Source organism: Sus scrofa, chromosome 8 (assembly GCF_054392235.1).
Source record: "Sus scrofa isolate SSC_HxYL_T2T_F1_AM1 chromosome 8, Sscrofa_HxYL_maternal_Yorkshire_Landrace_v2.0, whole genome shotgun sequence".
NCBI lineage: Eukaryota > Metazoa > Chordata > Mammalia > Artiodactyla > Suidae > Sus > Sus scrofa.
In genome coordinates, this window is record NC_139390.1 from 21,956,582 (window position 1) to 21,980,921 (window position 24,340).

At 38.2% G+C, this 24,340-nt stretch overlaps 1 long non-coding RNA gene and 1 pseudogene across 4 annotated transcripts in view; one reads left to right on the forward strand and one right to left on the reverse strand.

The window, feature by feature from the left end:
- Positions 1-24,340, forward strand: part of LOC110262070 (uncharacterized) — a 1,266,882-nt gene that overhangs the window by 977,682 nt on the left and 264,860 nt on the right. The window lies entirely within an intron of this gene.
- LOC100519852 (palmitoyltransferase ZDHHC16 pseudogene) lies at positions 22,525-23,654 on the reverse strand (annotated as a pseudogene).

Here is a 24,340-nt window from a genome sequence, read left to right on the forward strand (position 1 = left end):
TATCCACAGGCACTTAAAGCATCAAGCAGCTTCTAATTGCTAACGCAGAAAAGACCTAGCCTTTCCCAGCCTGTTCTCTTTCCTGACCTACATGTAGAAAAGATATTGTTGTTTCTGACAAGAAGAATGAGAGCAACCACAAGTATCTGACAAATGTAATTAATTTGTACATGTGAGAACCTATCAATCCCTTGCAGCAAAGAGTTCTCTTAGGGAGAATTTTCACAAAAGTGCACATTTTGCAGTCAGGTCCCTTGGTAATTGTTAAATGTGAAATGCACTGCCCAAACTTTATAGAACCTGGTTCCCTCTCACATATGGCCTGTGAGGTCCTAAAATTAGAATAACTGGTGCAGGCAACAGTGACCCAACACACGGCAAATCTCACTTCCAGACAATTATTGTTAAAGACCTAACCTATTTAAACAAGGAACAGGGAATTGCCTATAACATAAGGAAATAAGGGCGGAGATTAGGGTAGCATTTTAAAATCCTATTGCAAATATGTAATTAGTGGTAAAAATAGCAAATAAACTTGTTCCAACTGTCGGCAGTTAGAGGGAAAGTTATTATTGGACTCCAGATGCATTTAATATTTGGCTATGTAAAGCCAGGTCAGGGAAGCAGAGGCTGTGAAGTTCAGGTGCAAAAATCATGAAGAAAATACTTACTTTTCTGGTTACTTGAATCACATAAAGATCCATTGATGCAAATGTCATTTTGTAGAACAGTTCTCTATAACAAAGTCGTTTTCATGTTCAGATGCATGACTCATAATAATAGGACTGTGAAAATCTGATTAAAACAAAACTCCTTATTAGAAATTCTTGGTGAGAAAATTTCCTAATTTTCTTTGTGCTTCTTATAGTGAAGGTACATGAGTTACAATGGCAGAGAGATAGAAAAGAAACTTCTCTTACATGGACTAAAGTACAGTGTCTGTCCTCCCATTAGCAGTATTTTCTCATTAATACCTTTCATTTTCTTTCCCTCGTGTCGATGATACTTTCTACCAAAACTGCAAAACAATTCTTTTTTTTCTGTCTTTTCTATGGCCGCACCTGCGGCACATGGAGATTCCCAGGCTACGGGTCCAATCAGAGCTGTAGCCACCAGCCTATGCCAGAGCCACAGCAACGTGGGATCCGAGCTGCGTCTGTGACCTACACCACAGCTCACGGCAACACTGGATCCTTAACCCACTGAGAAAGGCCAGGAATCGAACCCACAACCTCATGGTTCCTAGTCAGATTCGTTAACCACTGAGCCGCGATGGGAACTCGCAATTCTCTTTGCTTTTATAATATCAAAGACAAAACACATACATATAACTCCTCTGTTAGCATATGGAAATTTTCCAAAATCTATTTTTTCCTGTTTATTTGCTTATGTTTTAGGATCATTGCTAAAAACACTTCCATTCTTATGGAACATAAACAAGTCCTTATATTAATTTTCATATTTTATTAAATATTGATGACATACAAATATTTTCCATGTGTGCTCACATAATAAAGACTAATGTTAATAACTTTATTTTCCTCCAGAATATTACAAAGACCTAAAAACAGTTTCATGTAATTCACTTTTCTCCTTCTCCTTTTCAATTATTGTTTAGGTTTTAATATCTTTTTTTTTATACATTGTGTAGATTAATTGTGTCCCCCAGAAACATATGTTTACATTCTAAACCCCCTTACTTGGGACTCAGTTCATTTGGAAATAGGTTTTTGGCTGATGTCATCAAGTTCCAATGTGGTCGTACTGGAGAAGAGTGGGACTTAAACATGAGTGGTATCTTTACAAGAAGAGAGGAGATGAGCAGACACACAATGAGAGCGCCATGGGGCAACAGAGCAGTGACTAGGGTGATGCATCCACGGCCAAGAAATGCCAAGATTTGGAGCAATTCCAGAAGCTAAAAGGAAGGCATGGAGCAGATTATCCTCAGAGAGTTCTTTCCTTCCTACTTCCTGAAACCTAAAGAATAAATGTCTGTAGTTTATAGCAACCCAGCTTGTGGTACAGCAGCTCAACGAAATTCATACACACCCAGATGTGATAATACTCTTGTGATTGTTGCATTGTTCAAGAAATATAATACCCATATATTTCTAATATCTTGTCTCATGATTTTTCATGCCAAACAATTTTCTATCACGGGTTTATTCTCCTCTATCTAGAGTACAACCTAGAAAATATTTATAATGAGGGGTTTTGGTGGTAAAAACAATTGCAACCAAAAAAATTCTTTTGGAATTCATCCAAGCATATCTTTATTTGGCCTTGCTTTTTGGAACATCATCAACCAGGTATGCATTTTTAGGCTCAGAGTTATTTTCTCAGTACAGTGTATGAAAGAACATTGTCTTCTAACTACCATTTTAGCCACTGGAAAGAGCTCTCAGGATCATCACAGTGCCTTTGTAGGCACTTTGTCTTATCTCACTATATAATTTTCAAATAATTTTTGACTATTTGTTCTTGTGCAAATTGACCATGACATGTCCAAGTTCACATTTCTTTTCACTTAATGCTGTTAAGAATTGATTAGATTTTTTAAATCTGAGAATTATTACCTTTAAGGGAAGATTATCAGCTATTAACTCTTTGAATATTGTCAGTTCCCTTTCTTCTGCATCTAAGCATGTTACATCTTCTCAGTCATTTACATTCCTTCTCTTCTTTTTCATATATTTACTTCTTTTTTTTTCTTTTTTGATTCTATTTGGAAAATGTTTTTATCTATATAGTTCTCTTTATATTTTTCTTATCGCCTTATATATTTGCACTGTATCTCAAGTATTCATATTTTAATTACTTTATCTAAAATAATAGATAATTAAATTTTATTTAATCTTAGAACCCCAATATCTCTGTATTTTGGCAGTCTGTCTTCTGTCTCTTATTTCTGTAAGTTCTTGCTCATGATTGTTTTATTATGGGTGGTGTGATTTTTTTTGACCGTGATTTTATTTCTTCTGGAATACCATCTATGGGATTTTTTTAAGCGTTTCTCTGGAGAGTACTTGCATTTGCTTCTGCTTGGTGCCTCAAGGTACTTACATAGGATCACTTAAAAATAAATTCTCAACTTGAAAGTTTTATCTCACTAGCAACAAATCCAGATGAAGACGTTTGTGAGTATAAATTCTCAGGAGAGATTTCTTTTTCTTTCCATCCAATGGCAAAATCCCAAAAGATGATTTTCTTTGTTTTTTTTTTTCCTTAAATTTATTTCTCCTTGAATTTATTCTGCTAGTGGAAGTGCAGTTGAGCACCAAAAGCCTTGGAAAATGTTTTGTTATTATTATTAAATTTGAATATATGTACACCCTTTGGTCTAGCAAATTTTTCCTCTGTATATAGTCAACAAAAATGTTGCACAGGTGCAACAATAACATGCAGAAAATGTTGATGGATGCATTAGCTTTACAGAAAAAACAAATGTAGACTAAAGACAATCAATAACAGAATAAATAAATAAATTGAGCTCTAGTCAGAATACAGAATATTATACAGAAATAGAGTACAGTACTGTGGATTTAGGCAGAAACATAACAAAATGAAATAAGCCAGACACAGAGTATTTGCTATCTGATTCCAATTCTATAAAGTTTTAAAGAGGCAAAACATCTAAAATGTTGGGCGTGAAGAGAATGAGAGACTCTAGGAAAATGATGGGATAAAGACAGGGAGAAATTATAAGCGTGATCTCTGTGAATAGATGCAGGTTCCAAAGCTGTGTTCACTTGGTTATTATTTTTTGAAAGCTGTGAGGATTAATTTTATATCAGGGTCATGGGGGGCCCAGACTCTCTGAGGGTGTTTCAATATAAGATTAGCATTTGTATTAGTGGACTCAGTAAAGCGCATGACCTTTTCCAATGTGGATGAGCATCATCCAACCTCTTGAGAGTCTGAATAAAACAAAGGGGTAGAGAAGGAAGAATTTCCTGTCTTGCTTCTTGTCTACCTCCTTAGGCTGGGACATTTCATCTCACATTCTCCAGCCCTTTGCTTGGGGAACTGGGATTCATGCCACATGGGCTACCCTGGTTCTCAATCCTTCAGTCTTAGACTGATTATCCTACTGGTTTTCATAGGTCCCCAGTTTGCAGACATCGAATTGTCAAAAGTGCTCAGCCTCCATCATCATGTCAGCCAGTTCCTCATGATAAATCTATCTGCCTGTCTGCCTGTCTATCTATCTATCTGTCATCACCTACTGTTTCTGTTCCTCTGAATAATTCTAATGCAAATATACATTTATGATTTAAGCACTTTATGACTGTAAAATGCTTAACTAAAAAAAAAAATAGGGCATGTATTGAATCACACCTCCAACTTCCTTATTTCCCCGCACTGACTCACTGTATACTTGGGATATACTGTATAATCCTCAACAAGTTGTACTTAGCCACACAAGGTCAACTACCCACCTTACTCTTCAAACTCATAGAATATCAGTATCTCTCCCTCACTCCAAATTAACCACACTGATGTTTTGTTTCCTTCAGATAGTAACACATTTCCCAAGTTGAGGCATTTTTATGTGTTATTTCTCTTTCAGGCATTCTCTTTCCCATACTTGCAATATATTTGCTTCCTACCAACCTTTTTTTTTCTTTAATAAATCTGACCAATTTTATTTTTTTTTCAATTTTTTTGCTTAATTTATTTTTTTATTTTTTATATATCATAATTTTTATTTTTTTCTATTATAGTTGGTTTATAGTGTTCTCTCAATTTTCTACTGTACAGCATGTTGACCCAATTACACAAATATGTATACATTCTTTTTTCTCACATTATCATGCTCCATCATAAGTGACCACACATAGTTGCCAGTGCTAATTCAACCTTTAACTCTCTGATAAATATCGCTTTTCACAATGGATCCTCAATCTAAATTATAGTCCACCTCACCCCCAATTTTGTTTTATAGATCCTATAATTTTTCTCTCCCTTTCTATGATAGATAATTTGTGTAGTTATTTGAATGATATCTGTCTTCTTCTGTTTTACTATAAGTTTCATAAAGGCAGAGTCCACTTTTATTTTGTCCTCCATTGTGTACCCTGTTATGCTCGTATCCCACACCTGGTTCAGAATGGATACACTGTTTGCTGAATGAATTAAGGATTTTATCCGTCATTATTGTAACAGAAATTAAAGGAGGAATAGAAAGTGGAAATTAATCCACCACACACCATTTTATTTTATCAGTATTGTTTTAAGAAATTATGAGATTCAATACCAAGGATTATTACTTCTTACCTTTATATGTACATGTATATAATATTCTGTGAGACCAGAACTGAAATAGCACTGGAAAAGGAAATATGTATAGTCTTTTTAGGGCCACAACTGTGGCATATGAAGGTTCCCAGGCTGGGGTCTAATTGGAGCTGTAGCTGCCAGCCTGTGCCACAGCCACAACAATGGCAGATCCAAGTCACGTCTGCAACCCACACTACAGCTGACAGTAATTCTGGATCCTTAACCCACCGAGTAAGGCCAGTGATGGAACCTGCATCCTCATGGATACTAGTCAGATTTGTTTTCACTGAACCACGATGGGAACTCCTATTTTAAATAAATTATATTGAAATAGTGCTGAGCTGAAAAAGAAAAAAAGCTTAGTATCTCACATTTGTTTACAAAAGAAACTTATCTAAGACAAGGGTTAGGGTTAGGGTTTCTCTCCCTGATTAACCATCTATTGTCATGGAGTCATGAATAACCTTAACCAAGGAAGGGACTAAAATATATTGGACATGAAATTCACTAAGAAATTAGAATTTTATATATCTTAGATCTGAAAACTTTTTCACCATGTGATCAATTTCATCTCAGAACTCAGACCAGAAATATATATAATTTCCAGAGAGTAGTGAAAAAGAAACACATGTATAATCCTGTTGTGTCAGTTACCTGTTGCTTAGTAACAAACATTCCCAAATTTCAGTTCCTTAAGTAATAACTGTTTATTTTGTTCATGATTCATTGATTTAGCCCGAGCTCATTTGAGTGGTTCTTCTGGTTTCAGTAGTCTTTCAGTTGTATCTGTTGAAATATGTGAGTTTTCAGTCTAAGTGTAAGCTGCCTGTAGAATGGACACTCTTACACATTGTGTCTCTTACTCCAGCAGACTAGTCCAGGCTTTTTTCTCAAGGTGGAGTTAGTAGGAGGAGAGAGAGAGAGTAAAATGAATACAAGGAAGGAGGAGGGGGAGAATTTGTCTTTAAGGGTCTTAAGGATAAAGCTCAGCACTTGTACAGCATCCATTTCCCAAAAAACTCACAAGTCCAGCACAGATTTTAGCAGTGGGAAAATAAATTTCACTGGTTGAAGGAAGAAGATGCAAAATCATGTTGTAGGGATATAAGAGGTTATTACCTGTGCTTTCACTGCAACCAGTCTACCACATATATCAATCAACCAACAAGCATTTACTGAATATATATGTTAAAAGCTTTATTGCTATGATTAAGGAGACAGAAGTATGAAATATTACTACTTCACAAATTCCTTAAATTTAACCACCTTAGTTAATAATGATACAGTGTTATGATTTCCAATCTATTTTTGTCCAAGTTAATTCAAAAAAAGTATGACAGCATTTTATTTGTTAAGAACAAAAAAGGGAGTATACTGCCAAAGACACTCAGTAAGAGAAGGGAGGTATGAAAGTAAGAACACATCAAGTAATATAGACAGTTTAGAAGTTCAGGTTGGTGGCCTCAAAAGTTGTAAAGACAAAATATAGAGTGAGGAGATAGCCTTTGAGGAAACATTCAATGGCCAATTGTATCACAAATACAAGATATCAAAAGAGTAATGAAAAATCTTAAGGTGAAATAATGAGAAAAGATTGGAGAAGAAATTTTGCAAATATGATTGTCTCAGTAGTAATGATGAGAATTATCTCCCTCTTTCTATATTTTCATGTGAAATTTTGATTCCATAAGACAAAATGATCATAACACACCAGCATCAATTTATGGGTAAGAAAACAGATCCACATGGGTACTGGTAATCAAGACATATTGACGTTTACCATGTTGAACCTCAATATGTCAAAAGAAACAAAAACTTATATAGAAATTTTATGCACATCAGTTATCTATCTATATGCATCTGGATGTTTTTCACATGTGCTGAGCAAAGCAACACATTGGGAGCAATTATGTGCAGAAACAGACGCAAAGATCTGGATGCCTTCTACCAAGCAAGATATTAAAGAAATCCGTAAAATGTTAGTACCACTCTTTTTTGGAAAATATAGTTAATAATCATAAAAATTGTTTTATATTAGCATGTAATTGGTCTATTATTATTTTAAATGAATAGATATGTAATTACACTTTTTTCCCCATGCCTGTAACATGCTGATGTTCCTGAACTAAGGATCAAACCTGCACCAGAGCAGTGACCTAAGCCACAGCAGTGACAACATCAGATCTGTAAACCTCTAGGTCACCAGGGAACTCTCATAATTACTTTTAAATGAGTTTTCCTTATAATATAATAAATATCTACCCATCTAACTTCTATAAAGCCACCTTAGTTGACAACCTTATTGATTTTCAAAAAAAGTAAAGAAGTTGGGTGACCAAAAGTTTAAGAACTTCTGATATAGAGAAAGAACTTTAATGAAATGAAAAATAGATCATTTCTAGGGGTATTCACTATGTAAATAAAAGCCTTTAGGAAGACTGAAGGCTGCAACATTGCCTTGACCTAAAGGAGAACAAGAAATAAAAATGTAATAGTATAGATACTTACTTAAGCGACAGACTTCAAAAATTATCACATTATGCTTCTTTATTTCAATTTCTATGATTTTCCAAACAAGCAATATGAACAAACATATAAAATGATGGAAGGACTAGGTGGTTTCTGAAGATGGTAAAAATCCAGTATATCTGTGGAAAAATAGAAAAGGAAGAGCCAAAAGTGCAAAATATAAGCTAACTTTGAAGGGTCTGGTATGTGTGGGGTTTGGTCTTTGTTCTGTGCTGGAGGTCTTCAGAGAATGGCGTGAAGATAATGGAGTGATCGCGTTTGAGTTTGTAATGAGAATCTGTCCGTAGTGGAGAAGAGTCAGCAAGACCATCCAGTGGGAGGTGTCTATAATAATCTTGATGACATGATAGAGTCTTAACGAATCGGGTAGTGTGATAATAGAAAAACACGGTTTAAAGGTATATATATATGACCTTGATGTGATATATGTGCTTAGCTCATTAGGAAAGAAAGAAATATTCAGAACAAATAATGATCCCTTCCCTCAGAAGCTTATGCAAAATTTACACTGCAGTTTTGAATAGATAATTAACACATTTGATGAACAACTAACATGTATTACATAACAAAACTTAATTACATAGTCCAAGTGTTGTGGCTCAAAAGAGATTAAGGTTAGATTAGCTAGGATACGAAAGAAGAAAGGCAGATGGGAATAAATATGGGATATTTGTAGTTCACCAAAGGAACTGCTTGTTTAAGAGTAAAAGGGAAATATTGGAGTTCCTGTCGTGGCGCAGCGGTTAACGAATCCGACTAGGAACCATGAGGTTGTGGGTTTGATCCCTGCCCCTGCTCAGTGGGTTAACGATCCAGCGTTGCCATGAGCTGTGGTGTAGGTCGCAGACGCGGCTCGGATCCCGCGTTGCTGTGGCTCTGGCGTAGGCCGGTGGCTACAGCTCCGATTGGACCCCTAGCCTGGGAACCTCCATATGCCACGGGAGTGGCCCAAAGAAATAGCAAAAAGACAAAAAAAAAAAAAAAAAAGAGTAAAAGGGAAATACTGTTTAAGTCAGAGGTTTTAGATGAGAAGACTAAAATCATCTGGGAGTTAAAAAACTTCTTTAAACTGCTGAGGAACTACCTAGGAAATTTCAAGACCCCAAAAAAGTATGTTGAATGAATGAATCAATTCTGTCATGTGAGTGAAGGACAGTTAGGAAAAAAATAGTCTGTTTAGTAATGTCATGCAGATAAGAAACCAACAATCAACTGCTACATTTGGATATTTTATAGCCAATGTGGAAGTAAACTCAACACTGTGAACCTTATAGAAAAATGAAGACATTACTTTATGCTTATATAACATCATTGTAAAATTCAGGTTATCTCAGTAACTTACATGTTATTACAATATGGAGTTCCCCTCATGGTGTTGACGAAAGATGTTACCAGAATCCGGGTTCTTGTTCATGCAGCTGAAGAATGAACTTCACGAACACACAAGCAGCAAGCAAGCAAAGTCTTTATTACAAGAAAGCAAATAGCTACCAGGGCTGCTGGGAGGGGAAAAACCTCTCTTCTCTATTGTCCTATAGGGAATTTTATCCCTTAAAGATGGGGGTGGTTACTAACAAGGGGTCCAGAAAGACGTGGTTTTCTCCCATTGGCCTTGCCCAGTTACCTATATCAGTCCTTGTCCAATAGGCATTTTAGGGGTGGAAATGTCTGGTAAGTTTTGTGGTTTCTTTGTCCTTCTCTTCCCTTAGTCTAAATCACCATTCCTCTCATTTCTTTTCTATCAGTTGAGGAGGGGGTTAGAGATTAAGGTCCATGTAGGGGAAGGCAGACTTCCTATAGTAAACAAGGCCAGTAAGAAAGATACACTTCCTATAGTAAACAAGGCCTGTGGGGATATTACTCCCTGGAGGCCTTAAACCACAGATGTTGATCAATAGCCATATCAAAGAATGCTTTGAAGCCCTTGCCCCTACACTGATACCTGAGTTAGTATTCTGCCTCAGGGGATCAGCAGAAATGAATCTGGCTAGCATCCATGAGGATGCAGGTTCAATCCCTGGCCTCGTTCAGTGGGTTAAGGATCCGGCATTGCAGTGAGCTGTGGTGAAGGGTGCAGATGCAGCTCCTATCTGGCGTTATTGTGTTGTTGTAGCTGTGGTGTAGGTCAGTGGCTACAGCTCCACTTCGACCCTTAGCCTGGGAACTTCCACATGCCACAGTTGTGACCCTAAAAAAATGCACACAAAAAAGTAACTTTTTATGACAATGCAAAGCATAAGCCACATGTGGCTCTTATTAACTTTTAAATTAGGAGAAAGAAAGTTTACCAAACTTTGTTAAAATACCATTTCTAATGAAGCAAATACAGAAACGGTGACATAAATTTCATTTAAGTTTTGTTGCATTTTTAGAACTAAATATAAAGATTTCTGATGGGTAAAATCTAACAAATTAATAAAAAATAGTAATCCAAACGTTTGTATTTCAAGAACAAATTTAAATTTATGAAGGTAAGGAACTGAGACACTGTTGCTTTCTACTTTATGAAATATTCAAAATATAATTCATCCTTTTTTCCCCTCATATAAAGTATTCATTAAACAACATTCTTACTAATTTAAAGCACCAGAAATTTCACGCCATCCTTATTTCATTTAACATAGATAGTCCTAGGTGCTGATAAATTACAGGCTATCATATTTTAACATAATTTCGATAAAATGTTAATTGTATTATGCACTCAATATAATGTACTATGTATAGCATTGATCTGAAATTGAGTATAATGTATATTGTGTTTCATATTACATCGTGATGTAATATACATCTCATTGCAAAATACATTTAATAAAATATGCAATGTATATAGTAAAAGTCATGCAGATGCTCAAAAACAGTTACAAATATATAATATTATAATAACATTCTTAAAAATTCTGTATTCTTGAATTGATAAAGGCAACTGTGACTTCTATTTTTAAAAAAACTAGAAAATTAAGGTGCTTCTAAAACTGCATATTTTCCACTGAAATTTTTTAAAAAGTTTATTTCAAATTGAAAATGGGATGCTATATAGCATGAGAGATTGTTTTATAAAGCTTGCTAGAGTAAATGTTAGAAGAAAAACTTACCACTGAATGATTTGGAAACCCCAAAACACCCTAATTTTTATTACCTTAGATACATTTTATAACAGCATAGATCTAACTCTCTAACTCTGAAATATACTGAACACGGCAAAATGCTTTTTTGGTTAAATTTATATTAGAGATATTGCCACTATTAAAAAGTTGTGATATATCTAGATTAGTTAACCAACCTTTCTTGGGGATGTTTTGATAATAAATTATTACATTTGCGGAGCACTCGTAAATGAGCAGTTGGTAGCTGAGTGCTGAGAGTTCGCTGGGCATAACATAATGTTCAAGACTATTTTGCCAGTTTTACCTTATGTGCAAGACGCTTTTCCCTTTTGGGGAGCAATATCTAATTTTACGCATAAATAAAATCCATGTTTTATGATAATACATGAGTCACAGTAGAGGTGATACTAAACATAGAAGTGAAAATACATCTCGCAGTGCGATGTGAATGCTCTGCACACATTGTCTGAGCTGTCACAACTGGGATTTAAGCTGAGAGGGAGATTATAGTCGATAAGAGGAAACTAAAATGATCCTGTGCAATTCGCTGACTTAGGACAATCGTGCAGCATTTCTGAATATTAAACATTTTCATTGACATCTTATCTTTACAAACTGCACTTTAATTCCACCGACAACTTTCCACTTGGGGAAAGATATCAAATGGCAGATCCGCACACACAAAAGGAAAAATTAAAGAAGAAATGTGTAAAGGAAGAGAAGAAGAAAATATTTTAACCAGGAATAAATACAGGTACATAGATGATAGATGGGTATGATAAACAACATGATATCTGGAAAAAAAATCATTGGTATGGGCATCAAGAGGTCTCCTTTGATGGAACCTCTGCTACTAATTCTGTGGTCTTTGCCAACGTGGCTGGTCGTTATGTCGAAGTTTAATTTATACACCTGAAAATATTAATAGTAATACTGATAAGGACAATGTTAATAGCCACCACCACTGCCGTGATAATAACAGTAACCATTCTTGCCCTATGGAATTTGTAAGTAAGTAAAAGATTGTAGGAAAAGGAAATGATAGAATTAAGAAAGCAAACTTGGAGTCGGGGTGCAGCAGAAACAAATCCAACTAGGAACCGTGAAGTCCCAGGTTGGATCCCTGGCCTTGCTCAGTGGATGAAGGATCTGGCATTGCCTTGAGCTGTGGTATAGGTTACAGAGGCAGCTCAGATCCTGTGTCGCTGTGGCTGTGGTGTAGGCCAGCAGCTGTAGCTCAGATTCGACCCATGAGGTGGGAAACTCTATATGCTGTGGGTGTGGCCTTAAAAAGCCAAAATAAATAAATAAATAAATAAATAAATAAAATATAAAAATAAATAAGTAAACCTAATTTTTAAAAAATCAACTAATTAAATAAGCGATTAGCAAATAATCTAAGAAGCAATTTGAAAAATACAAGAAAAATAGATTGGGATAAGAGGGTTCAGACTGTTGGGAAAGAGGGTCAAACTATTATTTAGGGTGGTCAAAAATTTCAAGGAATAATCACTCAGTTCTGCGTGGTAACTATTTAAAATAACAATAATATTTGGATGCTTAAATTCTGGTGTGCTTTATTAAAAAGACAAAAAAATCTTTTAAAAAAAGTCACTATCTTGAGCAACAGGTAATAAATCTAATCCCTCTGCCATATGTCAGCTCATCCAAAAATCAAACAGAGCTATAATATCTCTCAAGCCATCTCTTCTCTTCTAAGCAGCTCACAATTTAAGACTACACTTCACTTTCTGTGCTCAAAGTACTTTACATGTATAAGAGAATAATTACAGAGATACTCAATTGATCTAGGTGTTAAGTATATTATCCCAATTTCATGGAAATGGAATTGGAGTTGACAAAGCTCAGGGGGTCAATCCAACTGGGAAATAAAAACTATTAATCTAAATCAATAGTATAATGTCGGCTGGCCTAGTGCCCTTGAATAAGTCATTTAGCTTCAATCTCTCTGCCTGAAGACAAAGAGAGAAGGTGAAAAAAAAAGTATCCAAGAGTTCAAGTCAAATACAGAATGGGTTTGAGCCTTTATGACAGTATAATATCCTGACCCTGGTGTCATATGGCAAAAAGGAGGTTGCACTGATTGAGAAATGGGACACTAAGTGTTTAAATAAATAGCACAAGACAAGTGAGTGATACAGCTTTATAAAGTACTTTAAACTCTTAAACTCTAACTTTCAGTCAAATATTTTAATCTGAAACGTCCAAGAAGTATATATCTATATACTCACACACATATGGCCTTATAATTTATTTTATTTTATTTATTTATTTATTTTTTGTCTTTTTGCCATTTCTAGGGCTGCTCCCGCGGCATATGGAAGTTCCCAGGCTAGGGGTCTAACCAGAGCTGTAGCTGCCAGCCTACACCGCAGCCACAGTAACTAGGGATCTGAGCTGTGTCTGTGACCTACACCGCAGCTCATGGCAACGCCGGATCCTTAACCCACTGAGCAAGGCCAGGAATCAAACCCTCAACCTCATGGCTCCCAGTCAGATTCTCTAACCACTGAGTCACAACGGGAACGCTGCCTTAAAATTTATTTTTTATTTAAATTCCAGGGTATTTTAATTTTTTTCTTTTACTTAACAAGTATATATTTATTTGACTTAGTGTCAGGAAGCTTAAATACATTTGTATTGGCATATTTACTGAATTTTTAAGTGTCGGAGCTATAAACTTCTGAATATGGAATTTCAAGTTTGAAATTTTAAAATTTATATTTACATTCTGTTCATGCTGTCCTTGACCCTATTTTTAAAAAACTAAGATCTGTATATCCCATTAAATATTCTGCCATCTGAAAACATCTTAGTAGGATCACATGCCAAAATGTGAGTACATGAGTACATGGCAATAGGGTCATTTTACCTCCTTCCTTTTTTTTTTTTTATTTTTCAAAACTACTGTTCTAAATACCAAGTCTTTTTCAAAAGCAAAAAAAAAAAAAAAAAAGGAAGAAGAGGAGAGGGAGATGGACAGAGAGGAGGAGGTCAAGGGGAGGAGGGGGAGAGGAGGAGGAGGAAGAGTTCCCTGGTGGCCTAGAGGGTTAGGGATCAGACTTTGTCCCTGCTCTGGCACAGGTTCCATCCCTTACCCAGGAAATTCCAAATTCCACTCACTGTGGGCACAGCAAAAACAAAACAAAGCAAAAACAAAAGCAAAAAAAAATCCCAAACCAAAAGTCGAAGACAACAAAAAAGTATTTTGTAGCTTTTTTTTTTTTTTTTTTTTTTTTTTTGTCTTTTTGTATTTTTAGGGCCACAGCCGTGGCATATGGAGGTTCTGAGGCCAGGGGTCTAATCGGAGCTGTTGCCAGCCTACGCCACAGCCACAGCAACGCCAGATGTGAGCCATATCTGCAACCTACACCACAGCTCACGGCAATGCCAGATCCTTAACCCACTGAGCAAGGCCAGGGAATCGAACCTGCAACCGCATAGTTCCTACTCCGATTCGTTTCCACTGTGCCATGATGGGAACTCCTATCTTGTAGCTTTTAAAATAGGAGAGGAGTCATCTCAACAGAATTTAATTCAGTTATTAACATTTTCACGTTTGACTTATTGGCCAGAAATATCTTATTGTACTCACCAATAAACATTATTTTAACTAACATGAATATTATTGTATAAAGTTATTTTTCCAGGAATTCATTTGAATCTGACCAATTGTGTGGAATTTTTTTTACTACATTTTGTTAGAAATTTTGACATTTGCTAATACCTTGCTATGTATTAGTTATTCTACAGCAAAATAACTTGCTTGCAAAATACATTCTAGCCTACCAGAAAAGAAGCTACTTCTATTTTACTCATTTATCCTCATTTGGCTTTACACAGGCATAAACTGTAATCCTAGGCCCTATGATTACATATTAGACTAGGGTCTACACAAATGACCTCATTTTAACTCTATCTTTAAAGGACCTATCTGCAAATACACTGACATTCCAAAGTACTGGAGGCTAAATCTTCAACATATGAATTGCGGGTGGGGGCGGGCCGCACAGTTCAGCTCCTAACAGGTATGTTATTTTGTCTTTAAGTTACTTAGCTTTCTCATGTTTGTTTCACTTTATACATGTTGTACCACTGCATCTCCAACTCCTGTTGGTTGATGGATTTTTTAAAATATCAAGGATGTGATAATTTCTCTCCGTAGCACTCTGTCTCCAGAATAAGATATGCCTTTTGTTGCTGAGGGATGCATTGTTGACAACGTTCTTATTCATAAATCATTAATAGTAAAATGAAATGCTTGAAAAATGGATTTTCCTTTACACAGGCAATTCAATATGCACAAATATCTGGATTTTAATAAAGATCTGTTTGCCCACGCTACATTTCCCTTAAATTTGATACTCTGTATTTCTCTAACTCAGGCAGATTAGTTTTTCCGCTTCTCTAGATTCAGTGGTATGTATATTTCCAACTTTTCTAATCAATGTTCAGAGGATAATACTTCTTTCTGGAAGTCTCACATCTAATCTTTTTAAGGATAAATCCAATTTTTGCATTTTTGTTCTCCAATTCTTTTGGACATTACCTCTAGATGTATTTATTCAATTTCTTTCATATTGATTCCTGGTAACTTTGTAGTTGAAATTTCTGTATCCTACTTGAGATTGATCATTTTATGTAGGTTTAGTAAGATGGCTGCTCTGCATGAATGTATATTGAATGAGCAGTTGAATGTATTATGTTTTATGTAATTTCGGAAGAGTATTTTTCTCAGATAATAGTAATCAATTCTAATGCAATTACAAATGCTGACAACATGTGGATTCTTGATACATGTGTTATTGATTGAATAATAATACCTCCTTTTCAAAAACTGTTGAAAATACCAGATGTGATAATTTTCATACTTCTTTTCTTTGTTATTATTGAAAATAGACATTTGTTAGGTATCATATGTAAAATGCAGCCCTTTCTGTCTTGATAGGTACTGATTTATCTTTGAAATCACTCTTTATGTTTTGCTATTTGAAGTGCTTTCTCGGACTTCCCACCCTTTTCCTTTTGTTGTAATGTATATGTGTGGTTTTCATATCAGATACTGTAATTTGATGCAGCCTCGGCTATGGTCTAATTGATGAGTTTGGCTATGGAATAACATCCTACCTCTCTTAGCTTAATGTTTTCACCATAAAGCCATTACGACAAATTTCAACTCAATCTTTTTACCCAAATAAAACAGCTGACTAGAATCTATCATTTGTATTGTGTATTAAATTAGGTTGATCTTCACAAATAGTTACATAAGAATCTTAAAACTTTGAGGTGCACATGCTATTGGAGAAGGTCATCGAAAGGACATGACTCCCAGTTGACCCAAGAGCTGGACCTGGGAGGTCAAAGGCTCCTCACCCCACACCTCACCCCCCTCCATAATAACTACACTCTGCCCACCATTTCAACAGTGAGAGCTCCTTTCAAGGCCCCAGGCTTGAGAAAGCAATGTGTTGTTGGGACTATCTGAAGGTACCTACGCCTGAAGCCAGTTAAGACCTGTATAAATAATGTTTAAATTCGGGTAGGTGGGTGTGGAGATCTACCTCTTGTGGCCACTCAAGACAAACCTTGTATGTAAGTTCCCTTGCTTTTTAAACCTGTCACCTACATATCTGGAGTGGCCTGACTCTTTCTCAGGGTCTTACCTTGCCCTTTGTGTATGGGGACCAGTTTGTGACCCAACAATTGGAAAGCCAGCCAGGAGACTGAAGAAATGGGTCTTGGGAAAGAAGTATCCACAGGGGAAATCCCGAGTGGGCTGTCCATCTCTGTGTGGGGAGAGGTGGCCCATATTTTAGGTGCATGTAGACTGCCACATGAGTTTGAGGCTACCCCTGAAATACTGGCTAATCTGATGTGCTTTTAGAGGAACTGCACAGAACACACTGCAGCAAGGAAGGAAGAAGGATGGCTGCTGCCCTGGGCAACCTCTTCTGTGGGCAGATCAGTTGGATACTGATGCCCAACAAGAGGCTGAAACTTGTGTCAGAATTCTGGAAGGAGAACCACGAATGGAGCTGAGGTGTCCACTGTGCTGCTGGCTTTGGGGCTGGCATACAAATACAAAGTAAGAGAACAGGATAATAAATTGGAGACCTTAAGTGCCATTTTGCAAAGCCGGGGGGAAGCAAGCTACTACCATGGATTAAGATCTGAGTTCTTGTGACAAAGCTGAGCATGATGCTAAGAGGTGGAATCCCTGGAAAAGGGGAAAGAACAAAGCTTTGATAACTGACAATGCGAGCAATGAACAAGGGAATGGACAAGCTCTCCATGCAAATCCATTTTTTTTTTTTTTTTTTTTTTTTTTGCTTTTTACAGCTGCACCTGTGACATATGGAAGTTCCCAGGGTAGGGGCTGAATTGGAGCTACAGCTGACGGCCTATGTCACAGTCACAGCAATGTGGAATCTGAACCGAGTCTGTGAACTACACCCCAGCTCACAGCAAAGCCAGATCCTTAACCCATTGAGTAAGGCAAGGGATCGAACCTGCATCCTCATGAATACTAGCTGGATTTGTCCACTGAGTCACAATGGGAACTCCCCATATTCTAATACAAAGGAACATTTAAAATAGTAATTGCCTTAGACTTATGATAATAGAGAAATATACCCCAGACCTCCTCAGAGAAAACTTTCATTCTTTCTCTGTTCATGGAAGATGTAAATCTATGTTTGAAATGTGAACACCCCAGGAGATATCTAAAACACAGCCCAGAATTCCTTGGGAATGAAAAGAAAGAAAGGAAGGAAGGGAGGAAGGAAGGGAGGAAGGAAAGAAGCAAGAAAAAGAGGCTTTTAAAAATACAGACTCCGGAGTTCCCATCATGGCGCAGTGGTTAACGAATCCGACTAGGAACCATGAGGTTGCGGGTTCGGTCCCTGCCCTCGCTCAGTGGGTTAACGATCCGGCATTGCTGTGAGCTGTGGTGTAGGTTGCAGACGCGGCTCGGAGCCCGCGTTGCTGTGGCTCTGGCGTAGGCCGGTGGCTACAGCTCCGATTAGACCCCTAGCCAGGGAACCTCCATATGCCGCGGGAGCGGCCCAAGAAATAGCAACAACAACAACAACAACAAAAAGACAAAAGACAAAAAAAAAAAAAAAATACAGACTCCTTTAGAAGCTTCCTTGCCCAAAATCTAGTTCATGACCTCCATAAGAGCATTTGCCAGGGACAAATACCAATCTTAAAAGTCTCCTTCCTAAATTGAGTGGGCTTAAGTCTGTGCTTTATGATTAAGGGGGCTGCTGATTGTGCTACCCTTTGGACAAGATTACTCGCTGGGCTGTTTGTTTGGAGGCGCTTCCAGCTGTATGTGGGACTCTGGGCTCTGTGGTTGGGCTGGGTTGGTGTCTGTGCCCCCTTATCAGGTGGGGCTATGGACTATACTCTATGACTGGACTGGGTCACTGGCAGTGTTCTGAGAAAGGCCACTGCCTGGGCTCTGCAGCTATATAGTAACATAGGCTGGGTTCTGTTCAAGGTCACTGTTAAGTGTCTCTTGTTATGTGGGGCCCCAGGCTACATGTCACAGTTGGGTAGGACTGTAGGATTGATACCGTGCTTTAGGAGGAGCTTCACGGCTATAGGGATTCTCTGATTAGGCTTTTTGGTTGGGTGGCACTGGATATGTTATTCAGCAGTAGGCAGGACTTCCCATTTGCTTCCCTCCCTGGGCAGTGCTATGGGATGGGCTCCAAAGCCTTTACGGCTCTCTGGCTGGTGACCCACACTAGGCAGAACTGCGCACTAAACTCCTGGCAGATGAGGGTCACAGGCTTGGCTCAGCAGATGGGCAGTCACTGGCTGGGGTCTGGAGCACAGTTTCCAGAAGGAATGGGCTTTGCCAAGATCTGAGTGCTGCTGGCTGCAATCCCTGATCCCCTCTGTTTCTATCTGATCCTCCGTGGCCAAGCCTGGCAGATTTCCCCAGTGGTCCCTGTGAGGAGAGACCCAAGCTGGCCACCTGGGAACTGGGAGGGCTGGGTATCCACCTCGGTCTAGCCTCAGGAAGGGGCTATGCAGTCAGTGTAGTCTGTTCTTTAGATTTCTGATGCTGTCCTTCTAGGGCGCTGTGGCCCTGAGGTTGCTTCAGCATCTCCCCCAGGTTCTGAGATTTTCACAACAGTGTCTTATTTATGGATAGTTGATGGCTGGTCTTCTTGTGAGGGGGACTGAAGTTGAGAACATCCTATGTCATCCTCTTGAAGATGTCACTCTTATCCATTGCTTTTTCTTTTATATTCTGCACAGCATTCTCAGTTCTCTATTGACAGACGTTTTAGTTCATTGATATCCAGCTCAGCTCATTTTTCTGCTTCTTTATTAAATCTTCTCTACCTACTGTGTTCACATTAGGCTCCTTCCAGTTCCATGTAGGCCAGGAATGTATTATTTTTTGTGCAGTATTATAGTCTCAGTGCCCAATACAGTGGCTATAACACAGCGGATGTTCAGTAAATATGATTATTATTATTATTATTTCCTTTTTATAGACACACCTACAGTGCATAGAAGTTCCCAGGCTAGGGGTTGAGTCAAAGCTTCAGCTACCTTCCACAGCCACAGCAACACTGAATCCAAGCCGCTTCTGTGACCTACCTGGCAGCTTGCGACAATGACAAATCCTTAACCTACTGAGCAAGACCAGGGATCGAACCCACATCTTCACAAAGACAATGTCAAGTTCTTAACCCACCGAGCCATAATGGAAACTCCGGTAAATATTTTGGAGTTAATGCTTTCAGTAGGTTAAATGTGAAGTATTCCATAAAGATAGTTTTATTAAACTCTCAAAAAATAAAATCTCATGCTTTATAACATGTTAAAGTAAAACATAATGAGGAATAAATTAACAAATAGAATTTAAAATTGATAATTGGACCTCAGTAATGACAAGTCAGAGAATCTGTAGCAAAAAAAAAAAAAATTCAGCTATGAAATTTCTTATGGCCAAAAACTCTGTATGTATCCTTACAAATATTTTCATTTACTACATTTTGAAATTCCTTTTGAACATATGTCATTATAAAGGAAATTTGCATTCACTTTTTTTTTATTGAACACCATCATCCTCCTGTCTATTATGCATTAATCTTCTAGAGACATAGCCCTGTTTGTTAATTTGAGTGATAGCAATGCTTAAGAAAAAAAAAAGAATGAAAGCAAATAGATCAACAAAAGAGAAAAATAATTTTAAAAAAGGAAAGAAAAAGAAAGGAAGAAAGAAAAAAGAAAGTAAGGAAAAGAACTTTGTGCATTATACACTAGTTATTTTCAAAAGTACCGTGTCTTGTCTTGTTAGCAGTTAGTTTATGTCATTTTCCTTACTAATTTAAAACATTCCCTTTATGACTGTGTTTCCAGAGATCAGATGCCAATGATGTAAAACAAACAATAACTTAAGGGTTAAGTTGTTTTAAAAAACATTGAGGCTCTAATACTGAGTATTGTCATATTTGCATATAAACTTTTGCTAGCACTATGAATCTTTTATTGATAAGTAACACTAATTTCCTAAATTCAGGAGAAATGATTTAAATTACTACCTGACATACGAGATCACACTAATCTGGAAGTACATGGAACAACTGTTATTAATAATAGTCGATCAAATTTTGTTACAAAAGGGTTGCAAAGTGATTAATGCCTAAATGTCTAAGCAAATTCTCAAAAGCTCAAACTTGTTTGAGACAGTTTCACATACAAGTATAAAGCAATACTCAAATTATTTTCCTCAGCAAAGTGAAATATGAAGTCTTGGTTTTTCACTTACAGAAAAGTGAAAGAAAGAAGTATAGGGAGTTCCTGTCGTGGCTCAGTGGTTAACAAATCCAACTAGGAACCACAAGGTTGTGGGTTCGATCCCTGGCCTTGCTCAGTGGGTTAAGGATCCGATGTTGCCGTGAGCTGTGGTGTAAGTCGCAGACACAGCTTAGATCCCGTGTTGCTGTGGCTCTGGTGTGGGCTGGTGGCTACAGCTCCGATTCGACCCCAGCCTGGGAACCTCCACATGCCGTGGGAGCGGCTCAAGAAATGGCAAAAAGGCAAAAAAAAAAAAAAAGAAGTCTATATTTCAAATCTGATATTTAATCTATTAGATGACTATAGTCAAAAGCATTGTCCTTAACTTTAGCCAAATATTTTTGTGCTAATTTATTTTTTAATCCTAATAATATCTAAAACAAAAAAAAATGATCTCTACAAACTGTGTCTATAAAATTTTTAGAATAAAGGGAAGGATAAAAAAATACTTGTATTCTTAGTAACGATATTCATGTTCAGTTTACATGACAGTGATCTCCATGAACAAAATACACAGTATCCAGATACACATAAATAGCTATGTTTTGGCATAGGCATGCTACAATGATGGATACACACACCCTTTACTCTCTGACACCCAAGAGTCTCAATATAAAGAACATTGTAAAACATCACTGTGCCAAAATAATGAAAATATATAATTCCATATGTAATCTCAAATAAACCATATATTTTTTTTCATGAGAATGGACTGTAAAGCAATTTGAATCACACCTAAATAAATAGTTTCAGTAACTTCTCATTTATACTATCTTGACCAAGATTATTTTAATCAATGTGTGCTTTTTGAGGGAACAGTAGCTTGGATCATCTCATCTGTCCAACTGTTATGACGTTTCAGGATGTGGAACTTGAGGGATCTGATGACAGAAATACAAGCGTGTAACATGACTGAGCAAAAAAAAAAAAAAAAAAAAAGGAGATCCCTGGAAGTGGGGTTTTATCTTATCTCCATGGTAGCAGTGGGATGTTTATATTTCAGTTTCCTTTTTGCCAATGTTTCCTTCATGTCATCTATCCTGAGGCAAATAATCAATCCTCCTAGAGCAGAAAAAAAACTGTACTCTTAAGATCTCTGAATTTTGGTTTTCCTTACCTATGAAGATACCCTCTACTTTTACAAGCCAAATGCTATTTATTGCTCTTTCCATGGCAAGATCAACCATGTGGTAAGAAACAAAAGGAAAAATATGCTTAACTACCAACTCAATCATTATTTATTTATTTATTTATTTATTTATTTATTTATTTATTTAGCTTTAAAAATCAAATCCCTTTATTTGTGCTCCCTTCAGCAGCATATGAGAAGTGGCAGTGACCTCGGTGGTAGGCCTGTATTTTTGCCCTGCTGAGAAGCCAGGAACTCAGCTCTACCGTTCAGGTGTGTTCTCGGATGGCAAGTGGAAGAGGTGGTGGCCAACCCCAGGGCTTGTACTCTGGAAGAGGTTGGGATTAGTACCCGGCAAGGTCTCTGGCTATCTAATCTCCAATTTGGGGCTGGAACTTCTGTTTGCCTGAGTAAAACGACATCCGTCCTAGGATTTTTCCACATCGTGCCTTGCTTCTGCTGTGGTCAGAAGACTGGTCCATGAGCTGCTCCTGCATGGTACCCTAAGGCAGGCCCACTGGCTCCTTTTGCTCTAGGATTCTAAGAAGCTATCCTTGGAGGCCCTTGAGACAATGCAGGAAGCAGGGTGATGCTCACGCTGTGGCTGGCACACTGTGGCTGGCACGCTCCAGCTCACACTGCCATCACAGAGGCTGAGTGAGCAGTCACCCAGGGAGGGGGATCCCAGCTCATTCCATTCCTGTGATGCAGGTGCCTGGAAGGTAATAGCACCTGAGTAAGCCAGAGCCTTCCTGTGTCCACACCCAGGAATACCTTCCAGTTGTCCAAGCAGCCGTAGTTGTAATGATTCTTAAAAACTGTGCCCTCGGCCTGGAGCCGATGTCGCTCCTTCTTGTTGATATGCCTTCCCATGCTCATCTCACCTCTACTGATGAGAACAGCATGCCATACAGTTAGGGCACCCAGGGTAAGTGCCATGGAACTGCACAGGAACCAGAGGTAGACAAGACTCTTGTGAGTCACTCTTTCTAGGAAGGAGAAAGTGGGTGGTGGGGTCCGGTGATAAGTCTGATTGGCAACCACCTGTAGTTTGTTTGTGTTGAGCTGTTTCATTTTCTCAATGGCAGCATAAGCCTCTGGAAAAAGTCCCAACTTCTGTACCTGCGGTAGACACAGCCCAGAGTCATGAAAAAGCAGAAAGAGAAGAAGTACCGATGGTTACAGTGGCCCACACAGTTGTTTAGCCAGGGGCAGTGATGGTCCATCCTCAGCACACCCCTATTGCTGATGCTGCAGGGGTGTGTTTGGGCTGGCTTGGGGGTAATGCACTTTATGCAGATGGAGATGGTTGCAATATCATTCCTGCCCTGGGGTGGGTATCCAGATGGGGTGGTGATAGCCTGGTAGTAATAGAACACGATGAGGAGCAGATTCCAGTGACTAGAAGAAATGCCAGCGGAGTCGTGGCACAGAGTAGGTTTTGAGGATGAGGGGCAGGACACATCGGTTGGCGATGGCCATGATGGAGCTGGTCAGCACGATCACCAGCACCACAAACACCACCCCACACCAGCGGATCACGTTGTCCGCCAGCCAGTAGATAGGCTCAAAGGCAGCATCCACAGCAGTGTCACTGCCCCCAAAGGAGTTGCAGAGCAAGGAGGCAGGCAGACCTTGCCATAGCACCAGTGCTGGACCAGGTCCTGGAGCAGAGGTGGGCAGCAGCCCCTGTAGCTAAGGAACAGAAGCAGGCTCAGACAGAGGCAGGCAGGGCCCAGCAGCAGTCTCTGCTGGCCCTGCATTGCTCCTGCCCCCCATCAGCCAGGAGGTCGAATCCTGCAACCTCCGCTGCCGCTCCATGCTACCCGCTCCAGCTCCACACCCCAGCCCGGCTCAACCCAACCAACCATGGCCCGCCGCATACAGCTCCAGCCTGCAGACCTGCACCCGCCACCAGCCTATCACCCACAGGCGCAGGCACAAGCCCCAACTCAATAATTTTAGAATTTGTAGTATACATTTTTGCTTAAAGTTTATTTTCCTCTAAATTTTCTATGATGATTTTATCAACATTTACATAATTTTTAAGTGAGGGGAAATACCTAATATGACGTATGCATAAATCTTGTATCATAGTCATCAGTTTTTGGCCTTTTTTTCCGAGAACTTCAGTCTTAGTATCTCGAACATAACTGTAATCCATATGCTAACAAAGAATATAAAGACATTGCTTTAAACGTATTCAGAATAGCATTTCTCTTTCATAAGATCTGCAAGCTTTGTTGACAGTTTGAATATTCAGGCTGTCCATTAATTTTGTTTAATCTGTAAATTGACAAGTGTTCAATGTCTATGCTTCATCAGATGTCGCAGGTTGTATTTTTTTTTAAAGTTGATTCATTAGTGTTTATGAACAATTTTACTTTATGACGCACTGTCATATTAACAGATGGCAAATGCGGTTGGCAAATAAGTCTTCTTGATTCCA